The 20,630-nt window shown below is 38.4% G+C and overlaps 1 protein-coding gene across 2 annotated transcripts in view; it reads left to right on the plus strand.

Moving 5' to 3' along the window:
• Positions 1 to 18,133: 18,133 nt before the first annotated feature.
• LOC117288445 (ubiquitin carboxyl-terminal hydrolase 8-like) overlaps positions 18,134 to 20,630 on the plus strand; it is a 110,104-nt gene continuing 107,607 nt past the window's right edge. Inside the window, exon 1 of one of the 2 annotated variants that reach the window (XM_033769313.1) lies at positions 18,134 to 18,154. The gene's annotated coding sequence lies outside the window, so the exon portion shown is untranslated. Of the gene's footprint in view, positions 18,155 to 18,989; positions 19,070 to 20,630 lie in introns of those variants that run through there. The other variant, XM_033769312.1, reaches the window with a different exon arrangement.

The following is a 20,630-nucleotide window of genomic DNA, read 5'->3' on the forward strand; positions in this document are numbered from 1 at the left end:
CAAGCACCGGCCCGCTCTGACTTCACGAAATGCATAGATACTTTACCGCACGGCACATAACAGCATTGATACCGCGGGGTCGAAGTATGGCTTTCGAGGTATCAACGAGGTTACAAAACAAGTGCTGCAAATAATGTTATTGAAAATAAATACATTTATCGAGCGTACGTCCAACGACGCATACAAAGTTGTCTGAGCACCAAATAAAGCGAGTTTTTGGAACATGCTGTGCAACTGATATCTAATCTACTGTTTTTACCACCGCTTTTAAGGAGTAACAGAGCGTCGGCCATAATTAATATCAATTAATTGTCATAGTAAACTTTCTGGTCAACATCCGCCCAGCGTGACGAAGTTCCCTGATAAAACATCCAATTTTATATGTTATCATATCTCTGGAACCCTATACAAACTAAGTAGAAACGGTAGTTTTATTGGTCTTTAATAACTATACTCCTACATCCTCTCACTTTGTTAACTTTTAGAAAACATTTGCATTGTTATTTTGAGGGTTTGTACGTCCAGTTTGGTTAATTTTGTATAATTAAAAACTCCTAAAAATGTACCCGATTCAGCTGCACATGAGGGCTCTTTTGTTAACAAAATCCGACGGCCGATTGCTTAGTACAAAACGGCTTTGGCAAATGTACATCCTGAGTCCTGACCAAACTGCTTTAAAGTTCTAACAATTTTGTTGCTTCAGAACTTTGCTGACCAAATGGAATGTTCGTTTACAGCTCCAAAAACAGCCGTTGATGCTTCACAAAGTTCGTAACTCTGAAAACATACTATTCTTAAACGGTAATTTCATGTACTCTTTTAAAGGTTTAACTCGCAAAACTTATATGAAAAGAATCAGTAATGTATTCACTTTCTTCTTGTGAACAATTTGTTCTAAGATAAGTATGGTGGCCCTGAAGGGACACCGCCATTCGTGAATATTTTTTGCAATGTCGTGAATATTTTTGCGACGTTGTGAATATTTTTGCAACGTCGTGAATTTATTCACGACAAGTCGCGAATACTTTCGCGACTAGTCGCGAATAATTCCACGACGTCGTGAATAATTCTGCGACTAGTCGCAAATTTTATTTGGGCGTAACTTAAAGGGTTTTATCGTTCTGTGCATGATGGGATAGCATGCTACACGCGGCGCTGTGTATGATCGATCTTTGGTGCCATAGCACTTTAGTCAATTACCGTGGATCGGCTGATGGGCAGGGGAACATTGACCAACTTAGAAGAACCTTTTTGGTGTCAAGTATTATGTTCAATATTTACTTGAAGATCCGGTCTTGTGATGTATGTGGTGCACAGACGCACTGAATTATTTTATTTAATATCCAATGACCAACATCATGATTGCCTCTTATTTATTCATTTAAAGACTTTACGAAAGAATAAAAATTATATCGACTGACATTGATTTCAGTAGGTTGATAAAGCTAGTTTTAATCCTCTCATGACATAAGTACTCTTGATCAGCACATTGACACCCCTACCCTGGTAAAGGTGAATTGCTTTGCCATTCAAATGGTACTTCCTTCTTTTAATAAAAATGCTATTAGTACATGCTCCCTGAATGTATTTTTAATTGTGATCTGTTGAATAATTGTGCAAGGCTATCTAAATGAAGTGCATTCTAGCCTCAGTTTCATTAAAGTCACCTGGAAAAAAAAATTCTTTCAAACTTAAGAGTATATGCTTACGAACAATAAAACAATTTTTTTAGTAATTGTTTGTCACGATTTATATGTTTAAACAATATATAAAGTTGTTTGGGGGCTGACTCCGCCTACCCCTTTTGTGACGTCAATCGAGGCAGGCTTTGCCTGCAATGCGTATAGTAAACACACGTGCAAAGTACATGTACGTCCAAGTCGTGAGTTGGTACATTTCAAAAAGTATTTTTCTGCATTCAGCAGCAATACACCTGGTCGGCATTGCCGGAAAAAAACAATTTTTTTTTTTTGAAACGTACAAACTCACGACTTGGTCCGTACATGTACTTTGCAATTGTGTTTACTCTACGCATTACAGGCAAAGTCTGCCTCGATTGACGTCACGAACAGCGCCCTCTCGGGTCGAGGTCTACTCTTAAATTTGTAAATAACATAAGAACTGATTGTTTAAAACCTTAGTTAACTGTTCATTCACATTCCACTCATCAAAACACATATATTATTGACAAAAGCTTTATTTTGAAAAAATACCACTTCCAGGTGACTTTAAACAAGTCAAAGGCTATTCCACGGATACCGTAATGTTCTAATTTACAAAGCAAAATTTCATGATTAACTGTGTCGAAAGCCTTGGACAAGTCCAAAAATATACCAATAGAGATGTTCTTGTCATCAATAGCTTGTGATAATTTATTAACTACATACGACATTGCTAGGTCAGTTGAGCGATTTTCTCTAAATCCGAATTGGGATTCAGACAAGATGGGGGACGTGCGCCCATAGCCTCATTTTGGGTAAGAGTTATGACGTCGTCGTGCATAAATATTAAGAGAGGCGATACCCCAAACCGTGGGCAACCTTAGACTTGATGACAAGTCGTTATAGGCGCTGGCTATTTTTTTTGTCTGCCGTTCATGCAACAGTCACAGTGTGATTATACACATGCAACGGTCCTATGTAGCGCGTGGCAGCTATATTGCGACTGACTGAGATCGAGGGTGAGTGTATCGTCCCCGTAGCTACACATCGCTGTAACTACACCGTGCTTAACAATTACCGTCTTGACTTCAAGACTAGGGCAACCTCCGCAAAAACGCCACCAAAACAACGTGTAAAATGGACAAATGAGGAGGTGATGATAATGTTTAATACAATGAAAATAAATAAATAAATAAACAGCAGAAAGGCGACATAGCCTTTGTTGTATGGCTGCTTAAAGTCTTGAGAACAAGTTAAGTTCAGAGGAGTGGACCCTCGTCCCCTTGTCACCATCGGTAGCCCTGCGTGAGTCGTTTAGACCAAGTTTGGTTTAGCGTCACGGGAACTCCCGTAAATGTTACATTGGGAAGCCCTTTACTACAAACAACTCTATTTAAACACGGCAAAGCTACGCCTTCACAAATTTCACAATGGCCATACCCAAAAGATCAAGTAAACAACAACGATATGTTTTTACAACAAAAGTTTATCGATGAACCTTTTAGGCAAACAATAATCAACTCTTTAGGCAAACAATAGTCAATGGCTGCATGCATTTCAGAACAAGGGACATTTGTTTTTAGAATAACCCATAGATTAAATCCCAGTAAAATTAGTTTAAAGTTACTCACAATGCCTTTGGCTTCGACACCGCTTATCCTTGTGTCCGAGATTCCCGGGAGGATTTGCGTTGCTGATGGGCCTTAAAACACTCGCCGGACCCCTACCCGTGCTAGACGGGTCGACACAGCCTCAACGCTGGCATAGCTGTCCGCTGGTTCACACACAAACAGTACCCTTCTCAGCACCCGCAACGCATATCTCAACCACAATATAAAACTCCCTTGGTTTTATCATGGAGGAAGGAAGAGAAGGAGTTCGAACGAAGGGACTTCAAAAGTCGAACCCGTGGTACCGCGGTCGTTTAACGACACCTCGTAATCACCCACATACCTTATACAGACAATGGGCGACCTGGCGTATGTGTAGTCTGGTCCCCTGACCAAAGATTCCTTGACGTCTCTTGTTAAAAATCTTAGGTCAGGTATCACCCACGGTTAAAAATAGAGCATGACACAACTTGTCAGGGTCGGGGGTCATCTCCAGGGAAACCATGTCTGCACTAGTTGCAACGTAACCCTCCTTCCGACGGCCGCCAGGCCGGAGGGTTACGAGATTATTTTGATCGGCAATTAATGACAATCTGGTTCAACACGTATAATTTCGATAGCTAAGTCACCAGACTTGCCCCATTTTTACCACTTTCAAAAAACATGAAACTTAATCCTCGATCAATGTCTAATGAACACTCAAGTCAAAACACCTTTGAAAAAATATTTTTGAAGAAAAAGGACAAAAACTTACCAGATCCCGGAGCGATTTCCAAGGTTTATATATTTTGAACTCGTCGCATCGCTTTGCAAACGCTTTATTTAGGCACAACGCCTGCATTTGCCTCAAATAGCAATAGCTGGCATAAAAACTCCTGGATCTACGGCCGACAGGACTGACATTATAATTCCATACCGAACATCAACGATACTGTCCGAATGTTGACGACAACACGTTCAGAACATTTCGGATAACTTCGAAAAAGGAGGAATTCCTCCTTTTTGATCACGTGATTTTGGGTGAAACCGGACCCTAATTGAATTCGACATAGCCTAGTCGGAGATTTTTGGGTCTGGGAACCAGACTAGCGTATGTGAGTTTGCACGTGCGCACTTGGTTCTTCACTCAACTATGGTGTCGTATGTCGTATGTATATAATACAGAAAAAAACAACTGTTTTGAGACCTGATAAAAATTGTGTACACTTGTGCCCACCAAATCGAAAAACACAATTGAATACCAACCACCCTCGTGTGCTAATACCCACATTTTGAACCATCGCTAGTGACCGGAAAGTCACAAAAAAATGTAAAAATATGACAAGATGTTTCAGTGCAACACCACAAACGGTTAATGAAAACGTGTATATTCACAATTCTTGTCTCCAATGATTCAACTTTACATGAAGGCAACGGCGCAGTCTGGCGGTACCACACCTTTTGTACAAAGAGATCTAATCCTACTTGTTAATCGGCCGTCCAGCTGGAAGTCTCTTATCTTTTTCCACTGGTCAGACAGGGGCATTGTCAGGGTATTCTTTTGTTACGGTTTTGCGGGTCGTTCGAGCTCCATCTCTTCCTTCCTCCATGGTGTATCCCATCATAACCATAAAATAACAAGCCTGTGAAAATTTGGGCTCAATCGGTCATCGAAGTTGCGAGAAAATTATGAAAAAAAAACACCCTTGTTGTACGAATTTGTGTGCTTTCAGATAAAAGACTTCTATAGTTAGAAGTCTTTTATTATTTGAGTGAGAAATTACCTATTTCTCAAAAACTACAATTACTTCAGAGGGAGTCGTTTCCCACAATGCTTTATACTATCAACAGCTCTCCATTGCTCGTTACCAAGCCAGTTTTTAAGTTAATATTTGTTTTGAGTTATTACCAATCGTGTACCTTCCCTTTAATAGTCCAAATGCCCGACGGGACATTCCAACCATAGCGATTCAATCAATATATTGCCCCTCCCATGTTATGCCTATTACAATGCACATTAACTATCAGCCATTTAAAATTTAAAGAAGTAATTTTCCCACATACTGTTACAACCATAGATATTATAAAATTAGGCGGTGTACGTGCCCAGTTTTGTGCACAAAGACATGATCGCATTCCGTTTCACTCTTTATGGAAATTAAAGTCACCTGGAAGTGGTATTTTTTCAAAATAAAAATTTTGTCAATAATATATGTGTTTTGATGAGTGGAATGTGAATAAACAGGTACCTAAGGTTTTAAAAAATCAGTTCTTATGTTATTTACAAATTTAAGAGTATACCCCGACCCAAGAGGGCGCTGTTCGTGACGTCAATCGAGGCAGACTTTGCCTGTAATGCGTAGAGTAAACACAATTGCAAAGTACATGTACGGACCAAGTCGTGAGTTTGTAAGTTTCCAAAAAAAAAGAAAAATGTTTTTTCCGGCAATGCCGACCAGGTGTATTGCTGCTGAATGCAGAAAAACACTTTTTGAAATGTACCAACTCACGACTTGGACGTACATGTACTTTGCACGTGTGTTTACTATTTCGCATTGCAGGCAAAGTCTGCCTCGTTTGACGTCACAAAAGGGGTAGGCGGAGTCAGCCCCCAAACACTTTAGTGAGTTCGGGGAAAGAGACGAGGAAACTGCAAAATAGTCGCTAAATAATGCGCCATCGGCAGAGTTTGTCAGAATTTTACTTTGAGCTTAATTTAAATTTATCAAGAACTAGCGATGAACCCGCGCTACGCGTGGGTCCCACTAGATTTCCGCTGTTTCGATTTCACAAAGCACTAATTGATCTTAACTTTGTATCAATCTTAATTGCTAAGCAAAGAGTGACTCTGTCCTTGTTTAGTACTCCGTTTCGTTTATTTTTTTTCCCGTTCAGTTTATTTATTTCCTGGCACGTTTCACTTATTAGTCCCTTTTCTGTTTTCCTTTCCCGTTAATTTTTGTCTGTTGTGATTTTTATTTTCTCGTCCTGTTTTTCCCGTTTTGTATTATTTTTTGTCTCAGTCCCGTTCATTATCCCCCGTTCGCGCACTTGTACGCGTTTTTGCAATGTTTGTTGGGTTTTTGGGGTGCAAATTCCTGTACATGCGGGTCCCGCTAGACAGGTAAACCATTAAAGTGGGCAGTTAGAACACCTGAATACCTGATATGCATAACAATGTGCACTGTTGATGATCTGATTATAGTGCAAGGGGTGATGCATTACACAATGACCACGTGACGACAGTAAAGTTGCGATGACATCATCAGATCACATCAAGAAATCAGTATAGTGTTTGTTTTACTGTAAACTGTCACTTTAAAAAGATTAACAATATTCAGGAAACACCCATCAAACGAAAATGTCAAGTCGTGAACTTTGCTGAATTCCACTTAAAATGTTTTCGATGAATAAGGAAATCGAGTCATATGATTATAAACAGGTTTCAATTGTGTAAAAAAACAATCATTTTGTATGCCCTTGTCCAGAGCTTTTCTGCGAGATTTGCGAAAAGCCCCGTTACGTAATCACTCTCAAAACGTCATAAGTAGATAAAGCCGCTTTGTTGCAGCGTGGATGTATAACAAAGCAAACTCCCACAAATGACGTCAGCGGCATTGTCCTTTGACGCCCGCTCTCAAAGGCAGAAGTGTTTTTATTTTTTCAAAAAACCTTTAGGTAGGGGCCTGATTTTTTAATCGATAATTACGAAAAGTTCAGACGTGTACACATATCAAAATTACATTAAAATGGTGAACAAGTGCATTAAAAACGGTAGCTGTTTAAAGATATTGTGAAGCACATTATTATGTGACACATGCAAGCTGCCATTTATTACACCAAACCATAGAGCAAGGAACAGAAGGAGTTTCACTCCAGTCTTAATCCCCGAAGCTCAAATTAATCCGATTAGTGCTGCATCCACCTCCAGTGGAAACACTACGGATGTGAACCGCAGTGCCTGTAAAAGGCTGTACACATTCCGACCGCAGCGAGCTCTTTGTACCCCATGTGTGTTCTGTTACCGCCTTTCGCTGTCGTCACTGGTCTCACGTCGTTTTCCATTCATAATTATTGGAGTGGTAAAGTAGCAACACACAAGTTCAACGCGTGCGCAGTAAACAATGTCACCTACGTTGCATGCGCACAATGCTACATTAGAACTTGTTATACCTCTGTACAAATTGTGAAGTTTGATGGTCGAGAACCATAGAGCTATATAGCTCTATGTCGAGAACCAATCACGTGCCGTGCAACAAATACGTATGTTACATGGCTCGACGGGCCGGTGTGCGGTTTCAACTTTCCGCTGTGTTCAGTTTTCCGAATGACCAAATACGGTAGCATTACGTCATGCGATGCCTGCGCACAGCAAGCGAAAGTAGTTCCTTTTTAGTGCCGTATTGAGTCATCCATTACCCTCCGGTAGCTGTCATGGCGGCGTCCACGAGTCGAGTACAACTAGCGGCAAACGCGTGGATCGTCTGAGTTGTTTTTAATGCAAGCAGAGTGTGACCTGCCTAAAGTTGTACCCATGAATACTGTAAAGATGGGGCAAGAGATTATGTGACTTCACAGAAAAGAATCGTAATATAAACAATTTGGGGTCACTGCAGCCTGAGAGAACTACAGTACTCGCGGCGGTATCTGACAGGTCACCCGGAAAACTGAACACGCCGGAAAGCTAAAACCGTTCGAAAAACGTGCTGATATGTCCGACTACGTCACCCGGAAAACTGAACACGGCCAAAGACTGAAACCGTCACACCGGGTAACATGAAAAGTGATGTACACCGGTGTACATTATCTTGATCGTTCCCAGCGTTGGTCAATTTCCAGTGCTGTGTACGAAACAACCGCGGGTACGAGGGAATTGTTTCTTGTTCGTCTGCTTATTAAACAATGACTAGTCCGTCGTAATAATTATGTAGTTTTTATTGTTTGAATGACACACCATGAGTACCCGCCGGCCGTATGCGTCACATGACTTATATGCGGGTTACTCAAAATGAATGAACCGTGTCATGATTCATTCATTTGAGTGCATTGACGCATGTCAGTCTAAAAGCAGCGTCCTTAGCAACAGAATCCAATTCAGGCCGCTGCTTACTCTGCTGTAGTGTTAGTGTCGCATTTCGGCAACAGCGTATTATGTACGATATTAAGTTCCACATTATGGAACAATTATGTTTTCCTTTTTCTTCTGTTGGTTTTTTAATTCTTTGTTGACAGGCATACCGAACGCTGACGTCTGCTACAACTGCAGAATGCAAGGACACTGGTCCAGAGAGTGCCCATTCCATATCGATAAGACCAAGACCTAGAGCCAGAGCTGCCCACTCACTCGGCTACACCACAGCAGCCCTAAGTCAGCATTAAAGAGGCAAACATGTTTGACAAGTTTGTATATGTATTTAGAGGTGTGACTATTAATCATGTAAAATCTTGAAATCTGATAAATTGATGGTCAAAGAAAGACACGCACAATTTTGGTACTAATTTTGTTTATCTCAATTGATCATGTCTGTGTTATGAATGGTTATAATATCTCGTTTTAGAAATGCCGCCCTTGGTCCTTCCGAATTAATAATTCAGCGTTAAATAGAAAGTTTTCGAAATACTTGAAGTTTTTATCATGGAATTGATTTCATCTCAAATAATCGTAGAGAAAACAGAGCCCTCTTTCATTGCGGGTCCCTTATTGCAAGCTCCCCACATATTTTTATCTATATATTATATATATCTGTAAATTGTAATTTTATTCTTGTTGTCTATTTTTGCTATGCCTTTCTTGTATGTAATAGTCTCCTTTACACAGGGAAGACAAATTTCATGTTTTTTATCATGACAATAAAATATTTTAATCTTAATCTTAAATCTTATCAGTAGCTTATCAGTAGCTTATCAAGCAACTGGTAAGAAACGATTGATTCTAGATTTAAGCAGATTTAACAAATTCGTTCAAAAAAACTTTAAACTAGACGATTGGAAGGTTGCAAATTCTTTCACAAGATTCTCTAATTTTCTATTTCGACTAAGTCTGGTTACCATCATATCAAAATTTTACCACCAGTAGTCTCAATACCTGCTGTTCTTGATCATTATGATCCATAATAATGTGTAAAAGCTGATGTTTATTTGCTTGGTGGCCATCCTCTGCTTTTGGCCTATTTTGTGGTCTAGTACTTAACTTGGATTAAGGAATGTATTATATGAAAGGCCCGAACGCATTTTAGAGACAAACTTGTTTGACAAGTTTGTAGATGTATTTAGAGGTACGATGTGACTATGTATTAATCATGTAAGATAACGATCTCGAAATCTGATAAATTTATGGTCAAAGGAAGACACGAAAATGTTACTAATTTTGTTCATCTCAATTGATCATGTCTGTGATTATGAATGGTTATACAATTTCGTTTTTGAAATGCCACCCCTTGGTTCTTCAAAATTAACAATTCAGCTGTAAATGAGAAAATTTTCGAAATAGTTTTTATCATGGAATTGGTTTAATCTCAAACAATCGTACAGAAAACAGAGCCCTCTTACATTGCGGGTCCGTTATCAATAGATTATCAAGCAACTGGTAAGAAACGATTGATTTTAGAAATACAGACTGAACAAATTCGTTCAGAAACTTCAAAATTGGAAAATAAGGTTGCAATTTCTTTCACAAGATTCTCTAATGTTCTATAGTCGAAATATTTCGACTAAGTCTGGGTACCCTATCATATCGAAATTTCACCAACAGAAATCTTGATACCTGCATGCTGTTCTTGATCATATGATCCATGTTAATGTGTAAAAGCTCGCATTTTTCCTTGGTGGCTATCCTCTGTGTTTTTTGCCGATTTTGTGGTCTAGTTACTTAACTTGGATTAAGGAATGTATTATATGACAGACCCGAATGCTTTAGAACAACAAAGACATAACAATTCCTTACTATAGGGTCTTCAGTTTTCAATAATTTAGTTTCGAGCTATACAAATAGATTGTACTCAACATGTTTTTCTTACTGTATAACCTTTAAGATAAGATACGCTCACCCCTTTTGGTCAAACTTCCCAAAATGTCTTACTAAAGTAAAGAAACACAATTTCAACTAAGCTGTATTAGCCAAGACCCCTGGCATATTAAATAGCACTTGTATAACTGTAGAAGTCGTTTTCAATTATTTGAGAGAATTAAAAATTAATATAAAACTTTCAATTTAAAGCTAAATCGTCGCAGCTTATCTTGTTCACAAGAAAAACAGTGCCAAACTATTAAACCCTCTCAGCCTCTGCCATAAAATAGATACATCAATTCTGTATTCACCATCGGTACAAAATATTATACACGACACTATAGTCAACTCCATCTCCCAATGCAAAAAGAACCAATTTCTCTTGACCAGTATAAATAAAGTAGTTGACAAATTTGGGGGTCCGATTAGCCTTTTGTATCTCAGAATAGCGTGTTATGTTTCATTGGAATTGCCATCACTTTTTAGACATGAAATGACACAACTTTAAAGCCAGCCACATTTCTGAATGCCAAAAAGAAATTGGTTATCCATTCTTTACCCCCATATAAAAAATAGACATCTTCAGAGATGGTTCAATAACAGTCATTTCTGAGTGCTGATAATGTTACTCTCCGGTTTTCATCCCAAAGTTATACCTTTCAAATGCAATACAAATGGGAGAAGATGTATTTGTGTCTACGGCACTCCCTCACCGTGCAAAACAACAGGCTTGTGTACCTCAGATCAGAAAATAGTAACACTAAACTCGGATGCTTGTATTCTTACGAACCATTAAGAATAAGTATTGGAGTTACTATAACTTGAAAATAATCGTATAACATTACACTTTATTTAGTTTTATCTTCAAGAACGATACGTCATACAGTTTTTGATTATAGAGTGAAATTAAAATGTATCAGCTATGTACGAGTATAGTTAATATAAAACTATAAATTCGAGAGATATCAAGAATGTTTTCAAAGATACATAAAATATACTTTTACCCAATGCAATGATTTATTATAGAATAATCGGTATAATTATCAAAAGTTAAACAATCCGATACAGGAGGATTATAAGGAACCATCGTATGAATTGTTTGGAATGAACTATAATGCGAAGTTTAACTTGAGAGAGATCCCGGTAGAAACCCGGAGGGCTTAAAGAGCCATGATTCAGATGAATCAAGAAGTGCCACTTTACACATGATCTATAGAAAATTTGATTTGATCATTATTATTATTATAATTATTATTATTAAATAAAGTTAAACAATCCGATACAGGAGGCTTATAAGGAACCATAATATGAATTGTTTGGAATGAACTACAATGCAAAGTTTAATTTGAGAGGGATCCTGGTAGAAACCCGGAGGGCTTAAAGAGCCATGATTCAGATGAATCATTGAGACACGGTGACATGTACTAACTACTAACTTATTAATAATGAACTGTTGTCTACAACTACACTGTATTCTAATTTTTAGTACGATCTACACTATGCAGTTTAACAACGGCCCACTCCCATGATTTTATAAATTCTGAAACTAAATAATGTTTCAAGGTGTGTTTATTGTGTGTCCTACAATAAAGTGAAACTGTTTTTCATGCGTATGAGCGCAGCGAAGGAGCATGAAAGTTTGAAGATGACAACAGAACTTCGAGAAGAGGAATAATAATGTTACAAATGTATAACAAAACAATTGTTGCACGCTGTGACTGGGGTCCATGGGTTTTGTACACCCTCGAGGGAAAATGGCACCCTCGGCTTCGCCTCGGGTGCCATTTTCCCCCTCGGGTGTACAAAACGCCATGGTTCCCGTCACAGCGTGCAACAATTATTGTATACTGTAGACTTTGAGCTTTTGACTGAATTTTGAAGCAAACAAATCGGCCTTTCCTGTGATGAATTAAGACAAATGTTAGGTTTTGCTGATCGGGAAAATTATGAAATATGTGGTATTGATTGTTTTATCATGAAAATAATGTCGGTGGTCTCCGGCCGTTGAAAACGAATTGACATTGTTTGCAAACGCTTTTCCTAGCGGGGATATGCATTTGAACGGTAGACACAATTAGACACAAACTGAAAAAGGGGAATATAAAAGGTATTTTTCCCCCTTTCTTTTGTACAATTTCGCGTAGAATATTTTTGGTTAAGAAGGTTGAGAGAGCCGTAATTATTCAACTGATTTTGTGTTGGTTTAATAGTAATACTACAAAGAGGTAATTCCTATTGCATTTTTGTTTGCCAAAATCATAAATTGTCGTTATCCATAGCTAAAATCATCCATGCCGTATGTCGTTGGTTGAGAAGGACGCTTGAACGCAGTGCAATCTGTGTATTTTTCTGTGGCGTAACTGGGTATAGCTAGTTCTTTATACTTCGCTCGTTTAGGAAATGCGCCTACAGATGTTTCTGCCGATTAGCGCTGGTCGTTATACGCCCGCGGTAGGTAACACACATGGAACCTTTGAAGACGACTAGTTGTAACTCCTTCTGTTCCTTGCTCTATAGTCTAGACCAGATTTAAAAAAAAAACTTCGAGCGGCATTTTTGAGTAAAAGTTGGTGACATACCTGATTTAACTAATTTGGGGGTGCTGAATCCGAAAATGGTGGATACCAAGGCTATTTTTTAGTCCTTCACCCTGCAAAATCAAATTTAAAACAATACAGAAAATCTAGAAGACGGACTTCTCACGTGAAAAATAGTCAGGTTCAGCTGTGGTTCCATATTGATGTTGTCAGGATACCATACAGGGCAGGTACCCGGGTGCAGGTCAGGTATCCGTAACAAATTTTTGAGTGTACTGGATAGATCTGCAATCAAATTGCACTTTCAGAGGGACCAACAGGTGCTTTCAATGTCATTTTGAAAGAATTTGAGTTAGTGTTTTTTCTAATAAAGAGTTTTTTACTATTTGAACATAATTTCTCCGTTGTTAAAAGCACACACCGTTGATTAAAATTTGTGTCTTATAATGTAGGCCTACACTACTTAAACAGGTAGGCCTACCAGGTGTGTCTAGACTCAACAATGATACAGAAAATTGTATTGTATATCAACTTTTCAGTGCTCCCTGTTTTTGAATAGGTCAACTTTTAGTGTTCACACTCATGGCTTGAAATGATCTTACACAAGAAGACGATAGCAAGATTCCGAAACAAAGGACAACAAAATATGTACCCCCTCCATTGATTAAACAATCCACCCCTCTCTTTTCAGCTGGGTGTGAAGAACTAGAAAAAAACAAATATCTCTTTATTCGTTATTACCGCTCAATCCACAAGTATAGACTCCTACTTTATTGGGGGGGCCAGCGGACGCCATTCTGGCAAGGTGAGACATGTGAAATGTCCCGGATGTTGATGTAAACAAACGCGAAGAGTGACCGGGTGCATGTGCACGATCATCTGATCTCACTCCTTTTTTTCACATCAGATGGCCAATAAGTACAAATGAAGATTGTTTTTTAAGGTAAATGTCAACTTCTTGGATTCATTAATGACTGCCAAGATTATATCGCCACTTTATATCGGCATTTTATATTATGCTTAGATTTAGAAGAAATTTTGGAACTTCACAGTTATGACTATCCTATTGTTGTGATAAAACTCAAACGTTTGAAAAGAACTACATCAAATTGGGGCTTGTTTGTCCCTTTTTACAGCTCCATCCATGGTTTAAACAATTACAATACAATGACAAGCCTGCCTGCAACTATTTTATTTACAAAATTGTTGTCAGTTGTCACAACAAGGACTAAGATAAGACTAGAGTCTTGATTAAAATGAAGTACATACATAACAAAACATAAAGGCATCAGAGAACAAAATACTTTTTGGTGTTTAACAGAGGTGTGCAGTACACATTTATTCTGACGTTTTCAAGATTTAGGGTTCATTTATTTTAGAATACACCTTTACAGTTAAGAATAATATAAGATTAAACAAATATGACACTCGCTAGAGAGTGGGGCTTCAAGTTGTGTTTTCTCTGCACTTGATGATGTCTCTGCTATGATGACTGGGTTGATTAAGCTGTAGGGATAGATGGGACCCGGAAGTAGTTGATCTGCATCCGCTGATTAGGAACAGGATTGTTAACGCCAATGTTTCATCGCTGATGGGAGTAGAGGGGAGGGGTGTGGTGGGCTTAGTGTTTTGGGGGAGGGTGGACTTGGTGTTTGGGGTTTTGTCTATGGGAGAGCATTTACCCACAGAGGCTGATGATATAAATATGGAAACTAAAAGGGGCATAATCCATACCTGCCAACCGTGAAACCTCAACAATAGGAACACCAGTTTTTAAAGTTCTCAGATAGAAACACAAAAGGTTATGCAGTAAAGCTTATTAAATATTACATCCATAACAAATTATGTACACCAATACAATGTGCTCAAATCTCTGTAAGAAAATCTCTGCTGTCACAAACAAATGGAACACACTTTTGCCAGAAATTGTTCACAGTGGTTTCTTTTCAGAAGTAGGAATGTTCTGATTTTTTGCAGCCTGTAATCTGTAATCTAAAAAATCTGGCAATTCCAATCAAGTCTGAACAGTTGGCAGATAGGTCATGATGATCTTGGAGTCAATAAAGGAGAGTTTGGGGAAGATCAAGGAGCCAGTCTACTTATTATCTGACAACTAAAACAGCAATATAAATCAGTCTTTGAAACGTTTTATTTAATTTCAACAGAAGAATTGTGGTTATTTATTCATGCAAACTTCAACCATCAATATTCACAATTAGTACACTTGGTATGTAATATCAGATTGAGTGATTCAATTTGTATACTGTGCATCTTATGAATTGTGGAAATGTGTAAGGGGTGGGGAGTCTGCGCTGCTCTAGTAAATAGCATACAGTTTGATTTATTGTGTGCTCTGCTAGCTGTAGCCTGCTGTGTGTGTCACTGGATATCTTGAATCTATTCTGTCTCTGCTCATTCAGCTAGCTAACGAATCAGCAACCACCACCAGTGGGCTAGCTGCTCTGCAACTTTGCTCTGACTATCTGCAACTCAGCTCATCTCCCAAAAGAGTTCCATGCCCAAAATGAACCGGGCCTAATTTCATGGCTCTGCTTACCGTCAAATTCTGTGCTTACTGTGCAAGTGCTAGGTTTCTGTCTAGGTACCGTGGAGTAAAAATTGACAGATTGTTGAGCTCACAAGACAAACTGATGTTTAGCTTTACTGAGAGCTCTCCAACGCTAACAATGAGAGCTAAGGTCTTTTGAGCTCAAAAATCTGTCGAGTCTAAATTATGTCTTGCTGTTGCAACAAAGCAAAAGCTGTGTTTCTAATACCAGGAAGAACAATTATATTATAAAGGAAGTATAAATGAATAGTAAACTTGCGGGTACAACCATGTGTAAACCTGTAATGGGTGAGTGTTGGCTCTGAAAAGAGTCGGTTTGGTCTTGGTGTTTCGAACAGTGTACAAACTCTGCTCGTCTTCAGAGATGAGCAGAGTATACCGTTAGAAATTTCGAGACCAAACCAACATTCACACTAAAGAGATTTGCACATTGTTGTACATGTACCTGCAAGTTTACTTTTTATTTATACATGTAGTTCCTTCTACTTTCTCCACACAGTACAAAGCTTCAAACAATACTAACTTTATTATGGTAGACATTTCAATTTCTAATCTCACATACCCCAAAATAATGATGACTTTTAAGTAAAGACTTTTGATAATATAAGAGCAGGCCTAAATGAGTGAGAGTGAGAGAATATCAACAGTCAGAACTTTTGTAATACCTTTCAAGCGCTTTCTTGGAATGTCAACAACATGTGCTGTTATGCCCTTCCTTTTCAAAGGCCTTCTTGATGGCTGGACTGATTTGGGGGGATTTGGCACATTGAAAACCGCTGGGATGGCATCCCATTTCAACCTCCTTTTTTCCCTATTGACAAATTGACTGGTCTCGAAATGATCGGAGCATATCCTGCAATTACTGTAAAGGTACCATGGAGTTCTCCCCTGCAGGTCCTTACGCCGGGTGTTCTGAACCCACTGCTGGCTTCTGCAAATGGTACAAAATAAAGAACAAAACTATTTAGGGACTACAAGTACAACGCACAAATGGATTACAAGTATAAAATGAGTATATTAATTAAATATCAGAAATATACACAAAAAGTTCAGTAGATAGATTAGTAGTTTGTACTCAGTAGTATGAAACTTAGACCCTTTTAAAAAGTTTAAAATGTAAAGTTCTGAGGACAACAAAATGGTCATGCATGAAAACTGCAGTTTAACATGTTAAAAGAGGGATGCTAATCACTGAAGACAGGAGGGCGCTCTTCATTTGTACAGCATTTTATTTAAAATGTTTGATCATGAACTTCAACTTTCCATTAATAAACACCTTTTCATTTCAAATGTTTGTTGTTTATAAACATGTTGTTGACAATCAAATTAATTAAATAAAAAATAACAAAGAACATGGTTTCGCTTTTGACAGAGCCTTGTCTTTTGTCTGTGTGTGAATGCATTTTGTTTCTGTTTCTGTTTGATTAAAAAATACACTGAGTTTATGACATAGAGAGTTACATTTTTGTTGTTGGCAAATTAGTCCTGTCTGACTGTACTGCAGAGTCTGACAAAGTGACATGTCTGACGAGACGTGTCTGAAGAGAGCCTAAAAACAAACTTGTTAATTTTTCCAGAACACAATAGAATGATCATGATGACAGTAGATTAACAAGCCAAAGCACACTTACCAGCTTAAATGATACATTTGTAATAATGGCTGTTGAAACTTTAAACAAATAAATAAAATCATAACACTCCGACAAAAAATTACAACAGTCAGAAATCAGCTTAAATGATACATTTGTAATAATGACTGTTGAAACTTTAAACAAATAAATAAAATCATAACACTCCGACAAAAAATTACAAAAGTCAGAAATCAGAACAACAACTTGCCGTACGTTACGTTTCTATTTTCTAGATGTTTTTTTAACATGAAATAATCTTATTTTTAAACCCATTATTACAAATGGATAACCCATTATCAGCTAAAGACTCACCTTTCTGTTTTCTTCGGGAACCTGAAGAAAGGCAAATGAGGGCATTTGGCCTTGCTATTTTGGCAGTTTATGGCCGATTAAAATGACATGACTCAAGCCGCCGAGTTAGCATTGTGTGGAGTGAGTGTTGTTGCTAGCAAGAGTTTTGCAGTGTGTAAACTTTTTCAACCAATCCCGCCCTTTACTTGCCGAAATGGCGCCCGCTTTGGCCCATGACAATTTCAGCATTTGCGTTGAGTTATCTATCTTGCGCCGCTACGCGGCGCTATACGATCTTTGGTTTTGACGTTTGGACGACTAAATAATGGACATGAAGGGTCGCACTAAATACCGACAACTCACGACCCCTCACGACCCCTCACGACAATAATTTGTAAATGCACTTTAACAGAACATTTGAACATAAGTCAACCGTAAAATGTATGCACAAGAGTCATATGCACCAAAATCATTTTCAAACTGTTGAAAAAATTGTATTTTTAATTGTAAAAAAGGTGTTTCTTACCAGAATTTAGTAACGAACGGTAATATCCGCCATGTTGTCTTTCGACGCACTTGGACGATTCTATTATACCGCAGGGGTGATACAATATGCAAGATGATTATTTACCTTTTTAAAAATGTATTTTATGGAGTTTAAAACTATATTATCCTTAAGTTTCCCTTTTAAACTTCAAATTCCAGAGTGGCGGCTTAGTTACTAACAAGAAAGAAAAAATCAGCAGCTAAAACCAAAAAAAAAAAAAAATCAGCCCTCAGAAATTACCTTGACCCCTGCGGTGTAATAGAATCGTCCAAGTACGTCGAAAGACAACATGGCGAATATTTCCGTTCGTTACTAAATTCGGGGTAAAAAACACATTTTTTACAGTTAAAAATACATTTTTTCAACAGTTTGAAAGTGGTTTAGATGCATGTGACTCTTGTGCACATATTTAACGGTTGAATTTTGTTCAAATGTTCTGTAAAAGTGCATTTAAAAATTGTTGTCGTGAGGGGTCGTGAGGGGTCGTGAGTTGTCGGTATTGGGTCCTACTAAAAGCCGACAACTCGCCGACAACGCCGACAACAAGTCGAGAGTGCCGACAACTCGCCGCCAACAAGTTTTAATTACCTCGAAAATTGCCAATATACCATAGATGTATTAGAACTATATGTGTTCTGTAATATAAACATAAATTTAATGGAAAAACTTCACGAAAAGTGTGAATTTTTAACCAGAAAAAAAACTGAACGTTCACGGAAAACGGTCGGACGCCATCTTGGCTTAAAATCGTGTTCGGACCAGTCCATTATGATGCGGGTGAGTCAGACTTAGCAATAGAGGGCGGGCGTCATGCACTGTGCACACTGCAGTGAAGGTCTTCACATGAAGCCCGCCCTCTGTTGTTGACAAGTGCTAAATCTACCCGTATCATAATGGTCTGGTCCAAACACGGTTTTACAGCCAAGATGGCATCCGACCGCTTTTCGTGCAAGTGAAGTTTTTTTCTGGTTAAAAATTCACACTTTTTGTGAAGTTTTTCCATTAACTTTATGTTTATATTACAGAACACATATAGTTCTAATACATCTATGGTTTATTGGCCATTTTTGAGGTAATTAAAACTTGTTGGCGGCGAGTTGTCGGCGCTCTGGACTTGTTGTCGGCGTTGTCGGCGAGTTGTCGGCTTTTAGTAGGACCGTCGGTATTTAGTGCGACCGGACATGAATGATGATGCTGAATTCCATCGTATGCTATGAAATTGGAATTGCGGAGGCTAGGTAGGTCTCATCTTGTGGTGTTCAATTTAATTAACCAGAATTTAACTTTGAGTTTCTCCTCTAAACAACATGATTTTGAGCATTGAGTGGAGCGCTAGCCGACCTTGTTATGTTAGTTTAGCTGTTGTTCATGAATCATGTTCATCATGTTGTTAGCGTAGCTGGTTACACTTACTTACAGGTTAGTGTTTATTTTTTATTATGTAGTTGTTGTAGGCCTATGGCTCCGCTTTTAAAACATCGTTCAATGTAATTTTTGTACACGTTGTTTTTGCCAATTCTCAAATCGTCACATTTGCAATCAAACTACGAGCATTTTGCGACCTTTGTCAATGAAAACTTAGCGTTTTAGACCGATGTAGGTCACTTCGTACCAAAGTCATTTCTTACTCAAGTCACTTCGTACCCCAATTGTCTGACTATGGCAGAAGTGACCGACCTTCATTATTTTCTTTCATCTGGACATCGCGGTGATTATATTTCACGGTAGGCTACTCCTAGAACTATGCGGTTTCGTTTTGATCACTATCGAGTATCGTCTTCGAGACGATAGCGAAACAAAACCGCATATATTTCTAGAAGTAATTTCACGGTAAATAAAAAATGACTTGCACTTTATTGCAGGAAGATCAGAATAAATGTTCCTCACTAACCTTTGTAAAAAAAAGTCTCCAGTTATTATTATTATTAAAGGAAAATAAAAGGGTAGCGACAAGTTCTTTCACGTTTAAAACAGGCAGGGTCGTTGCCGTGTGATAAAGGCCCGAGCTGAAGGGTCATTGCCGTGTCGGCTCGGGTTTTTATCACATGGCAACGACCCTGCAAGGTTTTAAACGGCCGTTAAAGAACGAGTCACTACTCTTTTATTCCCATTCATTAATGCCTTTTTGGTTTAAAGGCGTAATAAAGTAAGAAAATCTGTAAAACTTATCCGTTTCCGACGTGCTTGAGCTCTGTATGTAATATTCGGGAATAACTGGAGAGTATTCGAGACAAGATGTCAGCCTTCATGAGCATGTTTACATGTGCTTTAATATCAACACTTGAGGGCGCTATAACAATAGTGCAGAGGCATTATCCTACATCTCCCCCAAAGTACAGATTGATGTACTTTAATTCCCCAAAATGTTCAACAAGTCCAATAGTGTCCATGAAAAGATCTCTAGAGTCCATGAATCATGTACAAATGTTAACGCTTAAACAACTTTGATAATTTTAAAAACCAAAACAGTAAATAGAATTTTTAGCAAACAAGACAACTGGAATAACAACTTCTAAAAATTCTGCATGGTTTTTATGCAGAGAGAGCATAAACTTTCCAACTCTCAATTTTATAGCCTGCAATGTCTTTCAATGCAGCTATTTGCTTTTTTGGGAACGTTTTTTGTTCTGTTTATAAATCAAGGCGGTTAGGCGGCTTCACTAAACGTCCTGATCGGGTCGTCATCACCGCTGGTGTCAGAGTACTCGGTGGTGGGGACAACGACGGAGATTGTTTCTCTGGAGAAGTGGATGGAGGAAACTGCTGCATTGGAGTAGGAAGTACTGTCTGCGTTGTTAC

The sequence above is a fragment of the Asterias rubens genome, chromosome 3 (assembly GCF_902459465.1).
Source record: "Asterias rubens chromosome 3, eAstRub1.3, whole genome shotgun sequence".
NCBI lineage: Eukaryota > Metazoa > Echinodermata > Asteroidea > Forcipulatida > Asteriidae > Asterias > Asterias rubens.